General features: G+C 46.8%; 1 long non-coding RNA gene across 1 annotated transcript in view; it reads right to left on the minus strand.

The window, feature by feature from the left end:
• Positions 1–3,056: 3,056 nt before the first annotated feature.
• LOC136657258 (uncharacterized) overlaps positions 3,057–22,771 on the minus strand; it is a 64,898-nt gene continuing 45,183 nt past the window's right edge. The window contains exons 2-3 of the long non-coding RNA XR_010794750.1: positions 8,023–8,121; positions 3,057–3,420 (exon numbers count right to left, since the gene is read on the minus strand). This is a non-coding gene — a long non-coding RNA (uncharacterized lncRNA). The remainder of the gene's footprint in view (positions 3,421–8,022; positions 8,122–22,771) is intronic.

Raw genomic sequence — 22,771 nt, forward strand, 5'->3', positions numbered from 1 at the left:
GACTACTGGGTGCTGTAGGCTTATACCATAGTCTTTCAAGACAGAAGGTTGCCCACCAAAGTAAATTATGGTAATGGATTAGACCTAGGGCAGGGATGTCCAAAGTTTTTGGCAGGAGGGCCACATCATCTCTCTGACACTGTGTCAGGGGCTGGGGAAAAAAATAATTAATTTACATTTAAAATTTGAATAAATTTACATAAGTTTACATAAATGAATATATTAAAGATGAACTTATATGAATGAAGGTCTTGCAATAGCTCAAGGCCTATAAAAGTCCTTGCACAAAGCAAGACCAGCCTTTCCTTTGCTGCCCCTGCTGCATCACAGATGTGAAACAGCAAGCAGTGGAGGGAGCCGTCAACCCACAGCTCAGGTGAAAGGTCAAACAGTCGCCCTCATGCTGAGAGCAGTTGCGTCAGGCCAGTGCGGGCTCCAGCAAATCTTCAGAGGGCCAGAGGCTCATTGGAGACTGGGGGTTCCCTGAGGGCTGCATTGAGAGTCCTCGAGGGCCACAAGTGGCCCCAGGGCCGGGGTTTGTGCACCCCTGACCTAGGGGAAGAGCCTAGAGTGGATCAAGGCATAGGGGACAGTGTTACAGGTGGGGCCGGCTTGGTATAGGCCTCAGGATGCATGCCTGCTCACACCTATCCAAGAGATGAAGCCTCATCCATCCACCTGGGGTGCAGCTGCCCCCTTTGCAGTTATAGCCAGGGTGCAAACCTGAGCTTCCTGTGCCTTTGCTACCAAGCATCTATATCTGCAAATGGCCTCAAAGGCCCCCATGTCATTGCAGAGGCAATTTTCGTTTTTCGTTTCATGGCACGCTGACCTCTAGGGGCTTCTCTATGGTCTCTGCCTCTTGTGATGTGACTTCCAGCTCTCAAGAGACTCTTCCGGGTTCTGTGGCTCTGTTTCTAGGGCAACTGTCTGTAGTAACGAAGGGGCATTGTCCCTTGCCCCTTTGCTTTTCTGGAAATTGGTCTCAAAATAACCAAGCAAAGAAATAACACTCGGCCAAGTTCTATGCACAAAATGGATGGAAGCTTTCCGGAAAACCAGAAGCACAGTTTCCGCCCCTGTCGGGAGCCTCAGAGAGGCTCCCACAGGGTCCTGGTGCCTCGCGCCTGGGGCTTTTGCCCCATCGGACCTTATGGAAGGTCCACAACTCTGTGTGTGTGTGTTTTGCTTAAATCACAGGGCACCATTCTATGGTTTACCCAGGGCCTCTTCATCCTGGCACAAAGCCGAAATCTGGGCCATGGACTGGTTTTTGCAGCTCTTCCTGCATGATTACAGCAATATATGCAGTGGCGTTGCGGGGGTGCAGTCCTCGCCAGGTGACACACTCAGGGTGTGTGTGACACCACTACTGGCCCAAACTGTGAAAATCTTGGTATTTTCGAATAATACCATAAGCAAGCAAAGAAATAAGCAATAAGCAAGCAAAGGAAACCTGCAAAAATCTGCATATCTGCAAATAAAATGTTATATATCATTTGATGTATAATTTAATGCAGAATGCAATGAAACATGCAATGCCATGTTGAAATATCTGTTTTTTATCAGTCATAGCCTAATAACCAGAAAAGGAAAACACAACTGCATTATGTAACAAAAAGAGGATTTTCTTAACTCAGAACTGACCAATGAGACTGAAAAGGTGTTTGTAGGAGTCGGCTTTCGTTTCCATGCATCAGAGCTGATACTAGAACTTTTGTTCAGTTGTGTGAGCGTCATCAAGTTGGCCACTGGTTTTTTGGTGGTTACTGATTTGTTGGGTGACCTGCATTGTTATATAGTGAAATAAATAAATGGGGTTACGCCAACCCTAGTGATGCCACTGCATTTAGGCTGTGTGTAGATATTGGCAACCTTCAGTCTCAAAAGACTATGGTATCACGCTCTGAATGGTGGTTCTGGAACAGCGTCTAGTGTGGCTGAAAAGGCCAATCCGGGAGTGATAATCCCTTCCACACCGGGAGCAAGTGCAGTCTGTCCCTGGTCTGTCTCCCTGGTTATGGGCCTTCCTTCTTTGCCTCTTTGCCTCAGACTGTTGGCAAAGTGTCTCTTCAAACTGGGAAAGGCCATGCTGCACAGCCTGCCTCCAAGCGGGCCGCTCAGAGGCCAGGGTTTCCCACCTGTTGAGGTCCATCCCTAAGGCCTTCAGATCCCTCTTGCAGATGTCCTTATATCGCAGATGTGGTCTACCTGTAGGGCGCTTTCCTTGCACGAGTTCACCATAGAGGAGATCCTTTGGGATCCGCCCATCATCCGTTCTCACAACATGACCGAGCCAACGCAGGCATCTCTGTTTCAGCAGTGCATACATGCTAGGGATTCCAGCACATTCCAGGACTGTGCTGTTAGGAACTTTGTCCTGCCAGGTGATGCCGAGAATGCGTCGGAGGCAGCCCATGTGGAAAGTGCTCAGTTTCCTCTCCTGTTGTGAGCGGAGAGTCCATGACTCACTGCAGTACAGTAGTGTACTCAGGACGCAAGCTCTGTAGACTTGGATCTTGGTATGTTCCGTCAGCTTCTTGTTGGACCAGACTCTCTTTGTGAGTCTGGAAAACGCGGTAGCTGCTTTACCGATGCGCTTGTTTAGCTCTGTATTGAGAGAAAGAGTGTCGGAGATCGTTGAGCCAAGGTACACAAAGTCATGGACAACCTCCAGTTCATGCGCAGAGATTGTAATGCAGGGAGGTGTAATGCAGGCTGTGTGTGTGATATTGTAATTTATTTTACATGGTCTGGTACAGGAGGAGGTCCATCATGGAGGTGATGCAATGAGCTCTCACACCAGGTGACGCTTCTGATACATGTACCAGAAAGGCTTCTGTGATCTTATCACAGTCACAAATAAACCAAACGGAAGGCTTAACCTTTCTGCAACATGGAACATCCAATCTGTACATTTCTTTCTTTCTTAAATATCTTAATGAGGGAAATTAAGTTGTAGTGAGCTTTCCGTGAGTAATGGCACAGTCTAATTTCATAATTGCACAGCCTAATTATATCATTACACTATGTACCTGCAACTTGGTAAGTCGCACATTTAATGTTTTGTTTATTATGGGCAATTACATGCAACATAGCCATAGAAAATTAGGGTAGAAAAGAGATAGGCAAGTTATTTATTCCGCTCTTGCTCTTTTCAAAAGTCATCTCAGAAAAGGACAGTGTATCATCCCCCCACCAGTGCGTGTATATCTAACCATGACTCATTATGCATTTGGCTATGACTCTTTTCAAACTGAAGCCTGAAGTGGGTCTGGTCCTCAAGATCAGCTGTCCATGAGGAGACTGTGGCAGTGGCAGGAGTAGGGGCCATTGCTGACTTGGTTTGCATCTCTGGGTGTCTCTGGTCAAGTGGTCAACTGCCTTCCCGATGGCCTTCTCTTCCTCTTCCCATGCTCCCTGGATGGAGACAGAAGTAGGGAACGGAGCAGAAGAGAAAGCATGGAGGAGAAGACAGCAATGAGCTAGAGCAGGAAGAAGGGAAAAGGAGGAGGATGAACAATGGGCGATGGGCAGCAGTGGTGCCTTGGTGCACCACCAGGTAAGGGAGACAGTATTTGCCAGGATAGTGTAGTGATTCCGAAGTTGGACTTAGATCTGAAAGATCCAGGTTAAAGTCCCCGCTCAGCCATGAAACTTGCTGGGTCACCTTGGGCCAGTCACCTCACAGGGTTGTTGTGAGGGTATCCAGGGGATGGACAGAGTGGATAGGGAGATACTCTTTACATTCTCATATAACACCAGAACCAGGGGACATCCACTCAAATTGAGTGTTGGGAGAGTTAGAACAGACAAGAGAGAATATTTCTTTACTCAGCGTGTGGTTGGTCTGTGGAACTCCTTGCCACAGGATGTGGTGACGGCATCTGGCCTGGACGCCTTTAAAAGGGGATTGGACAAGTTTCTGGAGGAAAAATCCATTACGGGGTACAAGCCATGATGTGTATGCGCAACCTCCTGATTTTAGAAATGGGCTATGCCAGAATGCCAGATGCAAGGGAGGGCACCAGGATGAGGTCTCTTGTTATCTGGTGTGCTCCCTGGGGCATTTGGTGGGCCGCTGTGAGATACAGGAAGCTGGACTAGATGGGCCTATGGCCTGATCCAGTGGGGCTGTTCTTATGTTCTTATGAGGACAAATGGAAGGAAGGAACTATGTCCACTATCCTGATCTCCTTGGAGGAGGGGCAGTATTAAAATTTGAACAATAAATTTGGTGCCTGACTTCAAATGCAGCCATACCTTGGACTGGACCAGCCATGCATCATCTCCAACCTGAAACTATCTACCAAATAGCCTCACAGGGCTCAACAAGTTGTGATATTCAACGTCTGTAGCCCTTGGCTGTTTGATACTTTTCCTTCCAGCAGCCCTCCCCCCCATTCTGCTGTCTGAGGCATCCACTTCAGTTGATCTCATGAATGGGCCAGCCTAGGATGGCATGCTAGCAGAAACAGCTCATGCATGCTTACATCATGTCATTGGGAGGGGCTAGTATCATCCAAATGGGCCCTCAGAAGGCCTACTGGGGGCTGGGGAGGCCACGTATGGTCTCCATGGCATTCCAAAGACCCTTTAAGGCCCTTTAAAGTGACTTAAGTTAAAAAAAAAAAAAAACAGAAGAGGAGACACACTGCTGCCCCCTGCTGCATTCCCCCCGTCTCCCCCCCCTTAGGTACTCCAATGGTTGCTACCCATAACTGTGTGAAGCCTGATTAGTCAAGATTCAATAGATATCACAGTTAAGGGTGTCAGTTCTTTGTATATTATTTCTCTTCTGTCCTGCCACAGGAGATGGTGCCCTTAATTAGTGTTTCAAGGTTAGTCTGTTTGTAATGAGAAAAGCATAAAATGGATCGGAGCAAAATATTATCTGTAAATAAATGTACCAGTGCCATAGCACAGATCTGCATTAGAGCACAAAATTCAATCTGACATTGAATTGTTCTGTTTTAAACCTTACATAAACCTTACATGCTGCAAATAGCAGAAGGGCAGAATACAGAGTGCTTTCAGCGGCCTCCCAGGAATCCCTAATTGGTGGTTAATGATAGGAAGAATCCTTCCAAAAAGGAGATGGAAAGGATGAATATTTACCGGGGGTTGTATTGTGAGCAGACATTTCATAAATACTATATTAGCAGAATACAAAAATAATAGAAAATAGAGACTTGGCAAGCATGGATTGCAACTAATGACTCCATTTGCATGTAATGATGATTAACAAACTCAGACTTGCTGTGTGAAAGAATGGCTTGCGGAACCAACCCACACAGCAGTACTTTTCCAGGAGGCAAAGAAGCAATAAAGCCTTATGCAGGTGTAAATGAGAACAATGCTTCATAATGCCAATGAGAACCTGGATCAGAAAATATATGAAAATTCCTTTGGCAACAGAAAGCCACAGCCTTAATTCTCCTTCAACCATCCACCTATTAAGGCAATTTTACAGAGCAATGCTATGCTTCATGTATGTCACCTGTTGCGAAAACTGCTTTCATACAAACATATGTCTGTCAGTACATGTTTACACATACGTGCACTCCAATGGTGTCGCTATGGGGGTACGGGCCACACTGGGTGATGTGCATGGGGGCAGGGGTGACACGACACCACCACTGGCCAAAGTTTTCATAATCTTGATATTTTTGAATAATACCATCATGTTATATATCATTTGATGTGGAACTTCATGCAGAATGCAATGAAACAAACCACGCTGAAATATAAGAACATAAGAACATAAGAACAGCCCCACTGGATCAGGCCATAGGCCCATCTAGTCCAGCTTCCTGTATCTCACAGCGGCCCACCAAATGCCCAGGGAGCACACCTGATAACAAGAGACCTCATCCTGGTGCGCTCCCTTGCATCTGGCATTCTGACTTAACCCATTCCTAAAATCAGGAGGTTGCGCATACACATCATGGCTTGTACCCCATAATGGATTTTTCCTCCAGAAACTTGTCCAATCCCCTTTTAAAGTTGGATTAAGTTTGGCAAAAGTTTGGCAAAAGTTATAGCCAAAAAAACATGGGGTGGGGCAATGGTGCATCACCATGCCCACCGCCTGGGACGTTGCCCTGCTCACTGCATGGGAGGAGGTCCATCATGGGGGTGATGCACTGGCCTCCTGCACCAGGTTATGCAAACCCTAGTGTTGCCACTGAAGCACACAAAGAATCGTGGGGCCATGTCTGCCTGGCTTTGAACTAAACTAAACAGACAAAAGAAAATATTTCTTTACTCAGCATGTGGTTGGTCTGTGGAACTCCTTGCCACAGGACGTGGTGACGGCATCTGGCCTGGACGCCTTTAAAAGGGGATTGGACACGTTTCTGGAGGAAAAATCCATTATGGGTTATATGCCATGATGTGTATGTGCAACCTCCTGATTTTAGAAATGGGCTATGTCAGAATGCCAGTGCAAGGGAGTGCACCAGGATGCAGGTCTCTTGTTATCTGGTGTGCTCCTTGGGGCATTTGGTGGGGCTGCTGTGAGATACAGGAAGCTGGACTAGATGGGCCTATGGCCTGATCCAGTGGGGCTGTTCTTATGTTCTTATGTAAACTCACAGCCCAGTCCTATGGGCACTGGTGGAACATGTGTTCTACCAGTGCTAGCTGCCCAAAAAGCACTGTAAAGCACTTTTTGGCAGCGCACTTAGTAGTGTGCTGCTAGGATGCCAGCAGGAAGGCGAATACCTTTTCAACTGCTTGTCATCTGTCCACCAGAGCAGGTAATTCAGTGGGAGGGGTAGGGTGGAACGGGCTCAGGGAGGGAGCAAAACTAGGGACAATACAGGGGGTGAAGAGGCTGTGAGAAGGGTGGATCTGAAAGTGATGGCACACTCTGGATCCCATCTCCCTCCATTTCACCATGACATGACACATTGCACTTCTTGAAATGTCCTTTTCAATTCAGCTGTAAGCAATATAGGAATCCTGTCTTCTGTTCTAGCTCATCACACAAAACTTATTGAGTGCCTTGAATAACTCTCCATTTTGTAACTTTTCCCCCCACTTCCCAAGGGTGGTATGAGGATTAATGAAAGAAGGATGGGGAAGCACTTTTCACTGGCTTGTGGCTCAGTTTATAAATAGGATATCCAAAAGTTCTGCTTGCTACACAATCTCTCTTTAACATGAGGAAAGAGCTGAAGCCGTATGCAAATGATAATTCATACCTGCAGTTGATCTGAAAGAATTCAAGAACAATGTACAAGCATTTACACTGCCTCACCCTTTGTTGAAATGAAGTTACTTCTGGGTGAGAAAACAGGACTTTCCTGTTAATGGTTACATGTAGTATATAATACTATGAAGAGGAATCACCTTGCTTGAAAGTTTAAGGGGGGAGGGGTTAAAAAAAGCAAAATGAAATATGGTAACTGAAGTTGGTGTGGGGTTAGAACATTAAAATGGGCAGCCCAGTCCAGTGTGCCTGCTGACCTGGCATACTCCCCTTGGGCCAGCTTCCGAGTGTTGCAAATGTGCCATAAGACACATTTTTGCCAACTGGGGAGTTGGCTTGGCCAGCAGAGGCCCATGCCAGCTCCCCTGGGCTGAATCTGGACCCTGTGCTGGCCAGAAAAGGTAGGTTTGTGCCAGAAAGAGCAAGTGGTAGGAGGGGGTAGTGGGAGGGCTTTCATGGGTGGGAAGGGTGCATTTAGAGTGGAGGGTGGAATGGGAGGTGGATTGGACCTGGGAGGGGGTAGAATTGGCGGTGCGCACTGGATCCTAATCCCCAAACCCCGGTCTGGCAGCTTTACAAGGGCTGCTCAGATTTGCATCAGCTAAATAGCTTGCGCAGATTCGAGTAGCCCCATAGGGTAGGCTGGGACGCACCCCGGGGTAATGGGAAAAATATCCCCTTACCCCCAGGTTACCTCTAGCAGCTTCCTAACCTTTACTGGATACAGCGCAGGCCACTGTAGCTGGCTGTACTGGTGCAGATTAGGATTACGTTCAACTGTAGCTTGAGACTCAGACTTCAAATACCTTATTCAAGGAGCTTCCAGATGGAGAATTTCTCAGGCCTGCTCAGTTCATCCACCGCTCCTAAGCCGCCTCTAGAATATTCCATCCCCTGTGCTGATCCTGAAAAGCAATACTTTAATTGAAAACATTAATACCAGTTCTTGGAATGTCAGCGCTTTCGCTGCACACCGAGTGTTTATTCCTATGATCATTTAGCCTCACATTCCTACCTCTTTTCTGTTTGGTGCTTTATCTGGATTTTATGTGCTCAAACTAAAGAGCTTCTTTTCATTGTTCAGTGGACGATGATGAGGCTTTTCATTGTTCAGAATGCCAGATGCAAGGGAGGGCACCAGGATGAGGTCTCTTGTTATCTGGTGTGCTCCCTGGGGCATTTGGTGGGCCGCTGTGAGATACAGGAAGCTGGACTAGATGGGCCTATGGCCTGATCCAGTGGGGCTGTTCTTATGTTCTTATGAGGCTGATCAGACATACCACATTATTTTCCCAATAGCAATTCCACCATATGAGTCCATAGCAGATATAATCCTATCCCCACCAAGCCGTTAGGACTAGATTCAGTGTACAAATTACACATAATCCAAAGTCATCACTGACATTGGCTTCCCTTTGTCAAGTACCCCATGCTATGGTTATCACACGTGAGCTGTTTTAACCACGAGCTCTGTCTTCTGCTTGAAAGGATGCCTGAAACGAACTGAGTGCTCTCTGTTGTTATTGCTGGTGCAGTGTAGGAGTTGCTGCAGCATTTATCCCTCCTGTGTCACTCTGGTATCATTCAGTCTTGGTCACATGGTAGGAGGCCACATCAAGGCACTTTCCCATGGAAACACCCCTCCTAGGTTCTGGAGCAGCAGGAGTGTGGGAAGGGGGTGCATCCTCCTCCCATGTGCCCTAGATCTTCTGATGCAAATAACAAGGCGCGGCAGGTACACATTGCAGTGGCTCCCACACAATTATGCAAGCACTTTGAAGACTGTAGCTGGTGCTGTTTATGGAGAGAGGGCTGTGAGGCAGTTATTTATTGATCAAGATCTGCCTGCGGATAACATGGCCTTGTGGAAAGATTGCCAGGAACAGGTGTGGCCCAAAATCTAGCTGTAGGGAAAAAAGAGCATTTCATTTCTATGGTAGGAACTGAAGTGATCTGATGCTCACTGAGAAAAGAGACTCTCTGTTGTGGATTTTTCAACCTCAAGCATTCTGCTTCCCTGGGTGAATGTTGTACTGGCATCCCTGTAACTGTATGATCTAAAGGGCCATTCATTCCTAAGGTGGCAGTATTTCAGTAGATTTGTTTATCTCTTTAGTGTTGTGATAAGAACATAAGAACAGCCCCACTGGATCAGGCCATAGGCCCATCTAGTCCAGCTTCCTGTATCTCACAGCAGCCCACCAAATGCCCCAGGGAGCACACCAGATAACAAGAGACCTCATCCTGGTGCCCTCCCTTGATGGGTGAAGTTTCACCTGTGAAATGTCTTTCTGCCCCATAGCTCTTAATGATGCAATGGTCCCTGCTTTTTAAAATTAAAAATAAATAAAACATGGCCACTCGCCTCCTACCACATCCTGAACAGCCCCACTGGATCAGGCCACAGGCCCATCTAGTCCAGCTTCCTGTATCTCACAGCGGCCCACCAAATGCCCCAGGGAGCACACCAGATAACAAGAGACCTCATCCTGGTGCCCTCCCTTGATGGGTGAAGTTTCACCTGTGAAATGTCTTTCTGCCCCATAGCTCTTAATGATGCAATGGCGCCTGCTTTTCAAAATTAAAAAAAAATAAAATATGGCCACTCGCCTCCTACCACATCCTGTCTTTCTCACTTGTCTTCCCCTGCCCTGACTCATGCACACATACACAGTGGGATCCATTGTCGCTTTAGTTAACAACCTTCTTCCAAAACAGTACTTTTGTCTTATAGTGCAATCCGAATCATGTCTACTCAGAAGTAAGTTGCACTGAGTTCAGTGAGAGTTACTCTCTGGTAAGTGTGCATAAAATTGCAGCCTTACAGTTCAATCCTATCCACACTTTCCTGGGAGGAAGCCCCGTTGACACTAATGGGACTTACTTCTGAGTAGACATGCATAGGATTGGGCTGACAGCCATTTGTCCTTCTGATATCCTTGGCTCCTCCATCCAATGTTCTGTGTATTTCCAAGTTATATCTGACATGCCACTTTGTTTCGCCATCCCTTTCACCCCAATCTTATTACTAAGAGCATTTACATACAAAATGGTGGCAAGAAGGACAAGTCCATCCATTAGTACAGCAAGTGCTCCTACCCAAAGGAGGTATCAGAGATTGGCCAAAGCAGGTACTGGCTGACTTGGGTACTGGTCAATCAAAAGGTCCATTTTGCAAGGTCAACTGCTGAACCCTTAGTAGCAGTAACAGTGGTGGTACTCAATGCACCATCTGGAAGTGGGCAGGGGGTACCATGGGAGGGTTGCCCCAGGATCCTCAGCAATGACACTGCTCCCTTGCACTCCCCAATATAGCAAATTGTTGTCCTACTTATGGCGCAATCCTAACTTGCGCTGGAACAGGCAAGCCAGGAGGTTTTTACTAACCTCCAGCCAGCGCTGGAGTCTGGGAGACTGGGGGGGGAGGGGTCTGGGGAACCCTCTACAAGGTTTCCCAAGCCTCTGTAATTGCAGAAAAAAAGAGGGGAAAAAATGGGCACGTTTGGTTTTGCGACAAAAACTGGAAGTGCACATTTCCCCCCCACTATTACAGAAGCTTGGGAAGCCCTGTAGAGGGCTCCCCAGACCCTCCCACCCTAACTTCCCAAGACCCCAGTGCTGACTGGAGGTAAGTAAAAAGCCCTCCTCCTGTCCCTGGCAGCAGCATGATCCTGGGGATTGTGTTGTTGCAATCCCCCCCCCCCCACAGGGAATATGTGGTTCCCTCCTCTTAAGGAGGACATTGGGAACCACTGCCCTGCACTGCTGTTTTGTACTCAGGAAGAAAGTCAATTCTCACCTTCATCACAATAGACAAGGCATGACTCAATAAGCATGGCACACTGACAAGGTGCTAAAACTGTCAAGGCACACCATCAGTTTTTTAAAAATAAATATTCAACAAGGCACACCGCACGACCAGTGGGAGGGGGAGGGTCACATCTTCCAATGGTCCTACCAATAAATGACCCTCCCCCAAACTCCCATGGCGCACCTGCAAATCAATCAAATGGGCCACAGCACATTGGTTGAAAATCACTAGCAGGGGTATTTGTGCAAAGAGGGCTACTTTGCAGACTTTAACCAGGAGATACTGGGTAATAAACAAGCTCACTCACCGCTATTTTTGGTTTAAAACCAGCTGCATGGTTTTTGACTTATCAAGATGAACGCAGGCCCTTGCATCCTGGGCTGCCAAGTGCTTCACAACCTCCCTCATTCAGCAGATCTAGACAGGTAGATCATACGCACCTGGCAAATCATGATAACTGGCCAGTGAGCTGCATTTGGCTTGATGAGTCACAATTGGTGTAGGCTTGGTTTATATGGAAACATATATACACATGCACGCACACAATCCCAGTCCTTCTCCCATACATTCAGCACTGGGTTTTTTTTTTCCTTTTTATCCTGGATCCAGAAATTAATGAAAGCATCATTTGCAAATGCCTGATTAAATGAAGCGTCTCTGCTTACGCTTCCTTGTTCCACCAGCAAGATCAAACATGCCTGAGGACTAACAACAGCAGCTACATTCCAAAAACACAGATCTGGATTTTTGAGATGCTTGCAAGGTGTTTGCCTTGGCGCAGCCAATATGGCCCTATCATCCTGCGCCCTGGCGGAATGATAATTGGGTGTTGATGAAAAACATCCATCGCCATTGCACTGTGATGTGTGCTATATTTGTTTTAAAGTTAGGCTCAAAGTCTTCATGAAATGAAACTGTTTTTTTGTGGTGATTGCATTTTAAAAGCTTCATGCTTTTGCTTACAGGACTGCCTGCAATTCATGGCTCTAAATCAATAGAGTTTAAAAAAACACAAAAACACTCTGGGATTACCTGAAAGGGTTTCAAAGGGTTTGCCACTAAAATAAATTTTTAAAAAGCTAGTTCCTTTGTTTTTATTTTGTCTTCCTTTCTCCCCTTTAATCCCAGCTACAGATTCATTTGCCGCTTCTGTCAGGCCTAGCCGACAGATTTTGAAGTACATTTCAGCCAAAGAGCTTGCCAAAAGGTTTTCTGATATTAGCAACAAAAATGATTCAGGTCTGTGGTTTGTGGTAAAATGAAAATCAAGTATAACTTGCCCAGAGCTGCATCACCGCTGTGGGTTGGCATAGATCTACATATTATTCTAGCCAGGTACAGACACCCATTCTTGTCCCAGAGTGGAAACCAAGTGTTTAATTACACATAAACAGACAGGAAAAAGGAAGACAAATGGGATCCCATTCAGTGTTTCATCTCAATGGCAGATTCCTCCAGGCAAGAAGTAATTTGGAATTAACAGCCCAATCCTATCCTCTGCCACCAGCGCTGAGACAGATGTGCCGAAAAGGCACGTGCTGCATCCTATGGCAGGGGGAGTAAAACAAAGGCAAATGGGAGATAAGTAAAAAAAAATTTTTTTTGCTTATCTCCATGTAAACCCTGGGACTGCCTAAGGGTCTCCTTGGATATCCGGCACCCATTTTGGTGGCATATGTCCAAGGAGAGAAAAGGGATGGGGAGGGTTGCAAACAGATGCTCCCCTCCTGCCTCCTCATTGCCCCTGGTTCCTTCCCATCCAGAAATGCCCCTCTTCCTCCCAATCCCCCCATCCTTCCCACCGCCTGCCCTCATCACTGTCTTACCTGGTGCCAGCGGGCAGTGTCTTCGCCACTGGTGGGTGCACATGGCCACCAGTAACTACGGTGGCAGCCTCAATGTGCTCGCGGGCAGCATCAGAGAGCATGACAATGATGTGCAACGCTTGCAGGTTCCAGGAACTTCCATCTGGATCCTGACACTTCTGCCAGCACAAAAAGTGTTCTGCTGGCAGACTGTAAATGATAGGATTGAGGCATAAGTAGTTCTGATATAGAAATATTACTAGAAATAGTTCTTTTAATAAATATTGTGTGAATTCTGGGGGGTCATATGACCATGATATATTTGGTTATATTGTCCACAGTATCCCAAGCCATGCCGGCCTCTGTATGGGGACTTACCTGCCCTCCGCCGCAGTGACCTGAGTAACCTGCCCTCTGCCACTATGTGGGGCCGAATTGCACTGAATTGACAAAATCAGGCTAAAGCCGACCCTGAAGCAAAGTGGGTTTGGATTTGGGCCTCAAACACACAGCATCATTCCTGCCTGAGTTGGAACACCCATTCACTTCAGATAGCTCAGTTATGCCAAAAGCTATGTAGCTGGGTAACCCATTTCTGGTGGGCCAGGTGCATGCCATTCAGAGGATTAATTGTTCTGTTCTCACAAACGCGGGCTATTAATCACTGTGCTTGCATAATCCACTCACAACAATAGTCGCCTTATTTTAGCGGTAGAAAGTTCCTATAAACATATGACAAACATATCAACACAACATAGACTCATTAAATATAAAACATATATAAGGACTTGAAGGCAGACATTCAGTTAAGAAGTTCCATTAAAAAAAAAATCATGAAATAGTGTGAAACAAATTGAAGTTGTTTTCTGATTTAGGCGACAGGCAAAACTACCCCCGCTCAAACTTGGAATTGGCCCTGGAAAATATAAATTCTTCCTCTGCAACTCAGAAAATAGTTCCAGTTCGGGTCTCTTTTGGACCTCGTTGTACCTCAGCGGTGTTACTAGGAGTACAACAAGGTCCAATCCCTCCCACAGCCTTCCACGAATGTCCAGTGCCTCTCCCCCTGTTCAGCGGCCTATCCCCCTCATTGCTTGCCTTCATACACTGACTTTTCCTGCTACTCTAGTATTGACAGAAGGGTGGGAGGACATCACTCCCTCTCTCCATATCAGTTGCGGACTTACCACTGAAGTCAATGGGGCAAATGCCCCAGCTGCGAGCCTCTAGGACCCTGCGGAAGCTTCTCTGAGGCTCCTGACGGGGTTGGAAACTGTGCTTCCAGTTTTCTGGAAGCACAATTTATAGCATCAGGGAAGCCTCAGGAACCTTCCCCAATGCAGGCTTGGGTTGCACAAGGTTCCATGAGCCTCGGGTTGAGTGGGGGGGGGGGCGGATTTCTGCATGGGGGGCGGCAACAGCCTGCGGGGAAGGTGCCATCGCGGACCTTTGCCCTGGGGTGCGGGGCTGGGGAGGTCCGCTGCTGCTCCATACCCTCTCTGACAACTGGCACTGCTATGACTGCATACATAGCTGTATCAGATCTTGTCTGATCTTGGAAGCTAAGCAGGGTCAGGCCTGGTTAGTACTTGGATGGGAGACCACCTGGGAATACCGGGTGCTGTAGGCTTATACCATAGTCTTTCGAGACTGAAGGTTGCCAACCAGATGCAAGGTGTGCTGGGAATTGCTACTGACTCATGCCCCAATCTTCATCTGGTACTAAGAAAATAGCAACATGGCCACCAGGCTAGCCTCTCTTGGGAGGGAGAAAGGGTGTCATGAGAAAGGTTACCTATGAAATCTCTTTTAGCTCAGGTGGCAGGGGTACCCAGAGGACAGCCTGCAAAGATGATCTTAGTTCAGAAGGTTGACGTGGGAGCACATAAAATAAGATAAGCACATATCTCAAGCCGTGTAGAGTTTCAAAGGTGAATACTGAAACATTGAACTGTGTTTGGAAATGTACCGGGAAACAGTGAAATACTTTGAACTTGCATGAATGTGCATGCTTTGCATTAATAAAGGTTTTGTGCTTTCTCAGATAGCCTCATCTCTCTGGGCAAGTGATCCGGCAATCTGGAATTAATTTACATATATCACCCCAAAACAGCAATCTAGAATTAATTACATATATCACCTCAAAACAGTTGATTGTGAATAAGACAGTTCACCATTGGTGTACAATCCAACTCTCCACTGTGATTCTCCATTTTACAGTCTCCAAAGAAGCAATGTTCACCTATCCTTGCACATCCCCAATCTCATCTGATCTCAAAAGCTAAGCAGGGTCAGGCCTGGTTAGTACTTGAATGGGAGACCGCTTGGGTATACTGGGTGCTGTAGGCTTATACCAGGAGTGCCCAAACCCCGGCCCGGGGGCCACTTGCAGCCCTCAGGGACTCACCATCTGGCCCGCGGAGAGCCCCCAGTCTCCAATGAGCATCTGGCCCTCCGGAGACTTGCTGGAGCCCATGCTGGCCTGACACAACTGCTCTCAGTGTGAAGATGACTGTTTGACCTCTTGAATGAGCTGTGGGACAAGGGTTCCCTCCACTGCTTGCTGTTTCACATCTGTGATGTAGCAGTGGCAGTGAAGGAAAGGCTAGCCTTGCTTTGTGCAAGGATTTTTATAGGCCTTGAGCTATTGCAAGACCTTCATTCATTCATACAAATTCCATCTCTAATATATTCATTTACGTAAATTTATTCAAATTGGAAATGTCAATTAATTTGGCCCCCGACAAAGTGTCAGAGAGATGATGTGGCCCTCCTGCCAAAAACTTTGGACACCCCTGGCTTATACCATAGTCTTTCGAGATTGAAGGTTGCCAACCAACCACCTGCTTAAATCATTAAAGAGGGATGAAAAAGTCCCTGTATGTATATTAAACAACAGATGCTTAGGTGTACCTTGGGGTGGATGCATCAATCCAGATATTCATTACATAGTATAATCATAACATCTTATACACAATCATGCTCTCTTCAGCTGTTCACCTGCGACATATTGCTGTGATATACTAGCAAAGCATTTAATTCTGTTAGGAAACATTTTTGTTCTAGACTTAGTTTTAGGTTAAGAACATAAGAAGAGCCCTACTGGATCAGGCCAAGGGCCCATCTAGTCCAGCTTCCTGCATCTCACAGTAGCCCACCAGATGCCTCAGGGAATCACACAAGACCACAAGATACTTGCATCTCGCTGCCACTTCCCTGCTTCTTGCATTCAGTTAACCCTTGCATCCCCCCCCCCACAGTGAAGACATCAGACTGCAGCTTGGTTTTAATGGGGTCATTTTATTAAACACAAATGGCCAATTTTTAACACATGACGCCTACTGAACACACTGTCCCTCTCTCTCCGGTCTGGAAAAAACCCATCCATGGCCAATTCAGATGAAAGAAAATAATTCCTATCCAGCCCTCATGATGGGCAATAAGCTAATCTCACTGTACATGCCCATCATGGCTTGTAACCTGTGATGGTGTTATAGAAATCTATCCAATCCCCTTTTAAAGGCATCTAGGCCAGGCACCAGCTTGATCAATAGATCAACAAATGTGAATTTATGTTTTTTTTTAATTATATGGAAAGATCTACAGTACAAACCAATGCACAGAGTTACAAGTAGGCCAGCACACATGATCACTGCATTTCAGTGTGAACGGACACTTGTGGAAAGCTCACTCCAGTATGGACTTTCTCCATGGACCACATTCTGTGTAAATCAAGTCTTACAAGCCAATGTCCAGTGACAAGAAGTGGAAACTGCCTCTTCCTTTTGATAAGGCTTGAGCCATGAGTCATAAGTCCTGAACAGTTGCCACTCTATTTTCTCTCCTTGGATATAGTCCAAAGACATGACTTGTGCTCCATTTTATTCTGCCTACCTGTCGGTTACGGATTGCAAGGATCAGCCTGCACATATGGCTTCACAGCAAATTGAGAATAATAAAGAACGGGAGACTGCGCAATATATAAAGATGCCTTATTAAGTTCTAAATTTAAGAGACTAAGTGGAGATCTCATCTTGATTCCACCAAGTGTCATGAAGAGAAGGTGCTGAATAAAAGACGTTTTATTACTTACTTACTTCCACTAAATTCTAACCTAAATAAAGCTTTCTTTTTAATCAAACATCTGCAGCTTTTATGTCTTTTACAATACTTTGGTAAAAGTTAAAATGGTAATGAAACTTTGTCGAAAATGGCTGTAACCTCCCTGTGTTTATAGGAATTATAGAACTTAGAGCCCAATCTAAGTTGAGAATGGATGGTGGCCGGATCCCAGACCACAGCTGTGATACAAGGACATCTGCAAGAGGGATCTGAAGGCCTTAGGAATGGACCTCAACAGGTGGGAAACCCTGGCCTCTGAGCGGCCCGCTTGGAGGCAGGCTGTGCAGCGTGGCCTTTCCCAGTTTGAAGTGACACTTGGCCAACAGACTGAGGCAAAGAAGGAAGGCCCGTAGCCAGGGAAACACACCAGGGACAGACTACATTTGCTCTCAGTGTGGAAGGTATTGTCACTCCTGAATCAGCCTTTTCAGCCACACTAGACGCTGTTCCAGAACCACCATTCAGAGCGCGATAGCATAGTCCTCTGAGACTGAAGGATGTCAATGAGTATGATGAGAGCCCAATCCTAGAGCCCAAATTATAGAACTTGTCCAATCCTTGTTTCTCCCCTACTGATGCAGTGGTGCTAAAATGGCATCCTGCTATATGTGGGGGGTGGCAGGCCAGGAGGTCTCCTCTAGGTAAGGGAACTAACATTCTCTTACCCAGGGGTAAGCTTCCATGTTGTGGGGTTGGGTCCAGGAAGGTGATTAGGATTTGGCAGCAGTTGCTGCCACAAAACCGCTCCCTTCCCAGAGCACATTACATCAGGGAAAGCAGCATCTGCTGTCATAAAATGGCGGCTGATGACACATGCAGTGCTTTGACAGAGGCCATTTTGCATGAATTGCTGCAAGATTCAGCAGCACTGCAACTGTCACCAGACCCCACTGAGCCCATCAGACCAGGTAAGGCAGTGTGGTGGGGGTGGGGAGTGGTGGCAAAACCAGGTGGGAATGGGGAGGAATGGCGTGGGGAGGTGGTGGGAGAAGATGAATCTGGAGGAAATGGAGCACGCTGGATCTTAGCCCCTCCATTTGGAGGATTTCTGTCCCTTTCTTCTCTGACTTGTGCCAGCTAAGGAGGTGGAACAGGTCCAAGGAGACCCATTAGGAAGAGGGAGGCTTACAGAGGGGTAAAGGGAAATAATTCCTCTTTCCCCTCCAAAACCTCCAAATTCGCTGCCCTTCTCCAAGGATACTGTGTGCACCTTTTCGGTACAGCTGCATCAGTGGGAGGAGGGAGGATAGGATTGGGTTCCAAGTCATAGAGTATTCTGATCTCTCTGCCAACGATTTGTATTCAAAGGATAAATATTTCTCCAATGGCTTTATAGCAACATCTAGTGCTATTAGTATGGGTTGCCACTGTCCAGAACCTTCGTTAAAAATGCTTGCCTAATTATTCTTTTGTTTCTTTCCATGTTTAAACACTTTCTTAAGCAACAACTTGGCATAAAGTCTTATGAAAATAAATGGAGGTCATTATTTTTGCACCACCTTCGTATCCAAATGGTGGCAAGTAACACATTATTTGAATGGCTGGTGACTTTTCTGAAGGACTATCTGGGGGTATAATTAGTGTAACAATGGTCTTTTCTGGGAAGACCCTGCAAATCAGGCTTTACAATGGAACCGATAGCCCTATTTAGCATCATTTCTGCATGTACTAGCTTAAGATTAAACTTCATTTGCCATTTCAGTTAGATTAAAAAAAAAAAAAAAAGATCACAACCCACCATGTATAGCTTTTTACGTGACAAAATTATTGCAGTTGAGACCAAAAATCACTATATCGGCTACCAAATGATGCAAGTGTCTGACTTTCTATTAGATTTATGACCCAATACTGTTGAGGTCCTGCACCAGTGGAACGCACATTACCCCAACACCCGCAATAAAGACACGAGACTTCGGCTTGGATGAAAATGGGCCACTTTATTAACTTCAACTGCAGCAGGGCAATAACACTAAACATCAATCGTGCGGGGCAATATGGGGGAAGCGGTCCTAGCCGCCTGCCTCCCCCTACGTTCTCATTGGGCGTACCACCTGGCTCGAGGCCCCAGCCGTCAATCGCCAGCTTAGGCCTTTCAACGCCACCCCCAAAGGGGGCAAGGCAGCCGGACTCCAGGCTAGCTGGCCGAGCCGCACCATCCTGTCAGTCCAGGCCAGGGGCTCGCCTGCCTGCCTCCTGGAGCTGGTCAGGCATCATGGGAGCTGTTCAGACTTACCCCTCACCCTGCTGCCTTGGATAGATACCGAGCCAAGTCCCTACCTACCCAGCCCCGCATGTACCCTGCCCACACCGGGAGTGACCAACCCAGGTTAGCCTAAACCGCACCGCCTGTTTGCCTGTCTGAGGTAGGCGAAAAAACGGCCAACCAATCAGGTCCAATCAGGCTGACCGCAAAAAATTCCTACCCGGCCCTAGAAAGTGACCAGCTAATCCCAGACTGGTTAATAGGGCGGGTGGGCAGGGTTGCCAGCCGGGAACGCTCTGAGCCTGGCCGGAGCACGCGCTCCGCTCCAGGGCTCTGGTTGCGTCTCCCCAGCTGCGGGAACCAATCGTGGCTCAAGCCTCAGCCTCTGTGCACGAGGCAGGGAGGGGGCAATTGGCTGCTAGCACCTGATTGGCGCTAACAGCTGTTCTGCCAGCACACACTGTCGCAAAAACACTGTAAAGCGCTTTGCCACAGTGCAAGGACCAGGTGTGCTGCTGGGAAGTCCAGAGCCTTCCTGTTGGCTCCAGTAGTCGCCCCTGGAGTAGTTAAGTCCAATGCAGGGGTAGGGGAGGGCAGGGAGGAGGTTGTACAGGGAGGGTAGAGGGTGGAAAGGGTGGAGGATAGATGGGGCAGGGGTGGGCCGATCGGGTCCAGGAGGGGAAGGGATTGGTAGCACTGGTGCAAACCATATCCAAACCCTCTTCCTCTCTGTCCCCATCTTCCTCTTCCAATCATGGGAATGGAAGAAGAAGGACCAGTAGAAGCAACTAGATGGACAGTAACAGGCACCCTCTGCCAACCTGCTGTCTGAGGCAACCACTTCTTGACCTCATGGATGGGCTGGGATGAATGGGATAGTGTCAATGACTTTGTGGAAAAGTCTTGAATTGATTCAAAGGAAGAGTGAGAAATGGTATCACATGGATGTTCTGGGAGGGAATGCCAGGAACATGAGACAACAAATGAGGAATTTATTTTCACATTTTTATACCATTCAAGGTGCTCAGAGGCAGTGTAGGCCTTCCTCTTCTTTTGTCCTCACAACAATGCTTTTGAGGGAGGTGAGGTTCAGAGACAGTGACTGGCCAAACAGCACCCAAGGAGCTTTGTGGCAGAGCAGGGATTTGAGCTGGAATCATCCAGGCCTAAGGCCAATTCCCAAGCCACTACACCATCCTGGCTCTCTATACAGTGACATTCAAAGGTGCCGGAACCATTAGAGTGGTAAAGGGTAGTATATTTGAAGGAGAAAAGGTCACAGGCAGAGATTGGTGAGACTCGAGATATTAAGGTGAGAAAGGGCTTGAAGGCAAAGACAGTATGAGAAGTGGTTGGAAGATGCTTAGGAAACTGGACAAGTCTGAGCAAGGCTAACTGCTTTCTGAGCACGTGGTTATGAAACTGGGTCTGGTTTGGAGCTAGCAGATGGTTATGGAAGAATTCTGCCGACAAATTTCCAGCCACCGGAGAACTCATACAGGGAGTCCTGTACTGTAAAACTGTACCACTGGAAATGGCCTTTAAAGAGCGCTCTATTTGCTTATTTCTGGCATTAACTTTAAGAACGACTGTGTGTTCCTTTGTGGAGCTGCAGCAAGAAATAACGTGCAAGGGGAGAACTCCTTGACACTGTAGCCTGGATCGGACGGCCCAGTCAGTCCTCACAAAGGGTCGACAACTCCCCCACCCACAGTCAATGTATTCTGAGCGGGAAATCAAATTGCAATAAAGTGGAGCATGCAATAAAGCAGTGTGTGTGTAGCACATAACCGCCGCATGATTGATTTCATGATATATAACTCCTTTCATTGTGAGCCATGGAACAGGTAGAGGCATGGTAGACTAATTGGGTTTATATATACAGCTGTAAGGCTAGACACTGCATCATTCTTTTCAGAAACCCATGACTCTAGGCATGTGGAACTCGTTGCCATGGCAACAATAAAGCCACTCTGCAGCGGAGCTTGAACTAAGAAACTCTGCTTTGTCTCCATCACTTCCTGTTCTGGTCCTGGTTTTCCGAGCTATCTGGGCCAGGTGCTGAAGCCATATGAATGAGCTATTGAGGAAGGCTACAGCAAGTAAAATAGCTGAAGCACACTAAGCTCAGAGCTTCTCGCTGCCATGCGCTTTGCTGTCAGGATTGACCATCCACACTATTAGAACAGTTTAGTGCTGTAGCAAAACCTGGCACCACTGCTAGCTAGCTGGGGTGCTGAAGGAAGCGAGTGGTTCAAGCTAGCGCTCTGCACATTGCTGGCGATCTCCTTTCCTTCATGGTTCAGGGTTCAGTGTCTATGGTTCAGTCTGTGTCAGTGTCTCACATGGTCAACATGTGGTGGAGCACTATCATGGCTGTGTGTCTATCAACGGTGACTGTTTGGCACGCATGAACCTTGGCACTCATGGTTCGGTGCCAGTAATCCTGTTTTGTGGGGGTACATTGATCCAAGAATATTTGTGTCCTAGATGACTGTGTCCCAGTCAAAGGCATTCTGGTCATTAGTGCCCCTGGACATTTGCATCCAATTTTTTTACATCCTGGTTATTTGTGTCCCCACTGTGACTGGGCAACAAACAAACTATAAATGGACAACAAACTTAATTTTTTATATCCTAAGCCTCTTATCTCAGCTCTAATCCTATCTTTGTGTTGGGTACACACACACACACGCACACACACACACACACACACACACACACACACACACAAGGCAGAAATGTCAAGGGATTTGCCTAGGACACAGTTGTCCAGGATGTAATGGTCTTGTCACTTGATCCAAGCACTCATCCCTGGAACTCTTTACATAGAGCTCTTTATATAGATAAGGGTACCATCATGATTGCAGCTGTATCCATTCCCACCTGACTTCTGCAAAACCTTGCACCTTGCAACTATGGCCTGACTCAAATGATCCCACAAACCTTGGTCTGAGGTTTGTGAATGTGAGCCTAAGTAGTTCATAAGAACATAAGAACATAAGAACAGCCCCAACAACCCTTAGCTTGTCAGGGTGCCATGAAATGAAAAATGTTGAAAATCTCTGACCTAGACCATGTCTCTGCTCCAGTGCACCTATTCCCACCTAGTATGCCTTGCAGAGTAGATCCCAGATCCCTGCATAAGTATGCTCTAAAGGAAGGCCTTAACCACATTGCACTACCAAAACCAGTACAAAGCGCCACCAAAGTACTGTAGATCATTCAGTATGATCTCCAAGTTTTTCAGTAGCTTAGGTCCCCTTAATCATGCATCCTGGTGGGAATCACAGTGTAAGCTCTGAAAGAAAATGTGGCAGCATACTTGGGGTCTATTTTTGTTCAGAGTAAACAGATTACAATCTTGGGAAATGTTTTGCTGCCCTTGGCAGTGGCAGTAGCAATGAGAGTAAATGGGAAGAATCTTAAGGGGAATTTTCCATTGAATCTGATACTGAATTGCCAAGAAAATGTCCAGTTGCTTCTTCCTCTTCTCCTCAATTTATTTCTTTAAGAACATAAGAAGAGCCCCACTAGATCAGGCCAAAGGCCCATCTAGTTCAGCTTCCTTTATCTCACAGTGTCCCACCAAATGCTTCAGGGAACACACTAGA

This window comes from Tiliqua scincoides, chromosome 7 (assembly GCF_035046505.1).
Source record: "Tiliqua scincoides isolate rTilSci1 chromosome 7, rTilSci1.hap2, whole genome shotgun sequence".
In the NCBI taxonomy this organism is placed as follows: Eukaryota; Metazoa; Chordata; class Lepidosauria; order Squamata; family Scincidae; genus Tiliqua; species Tiliqua scincoides.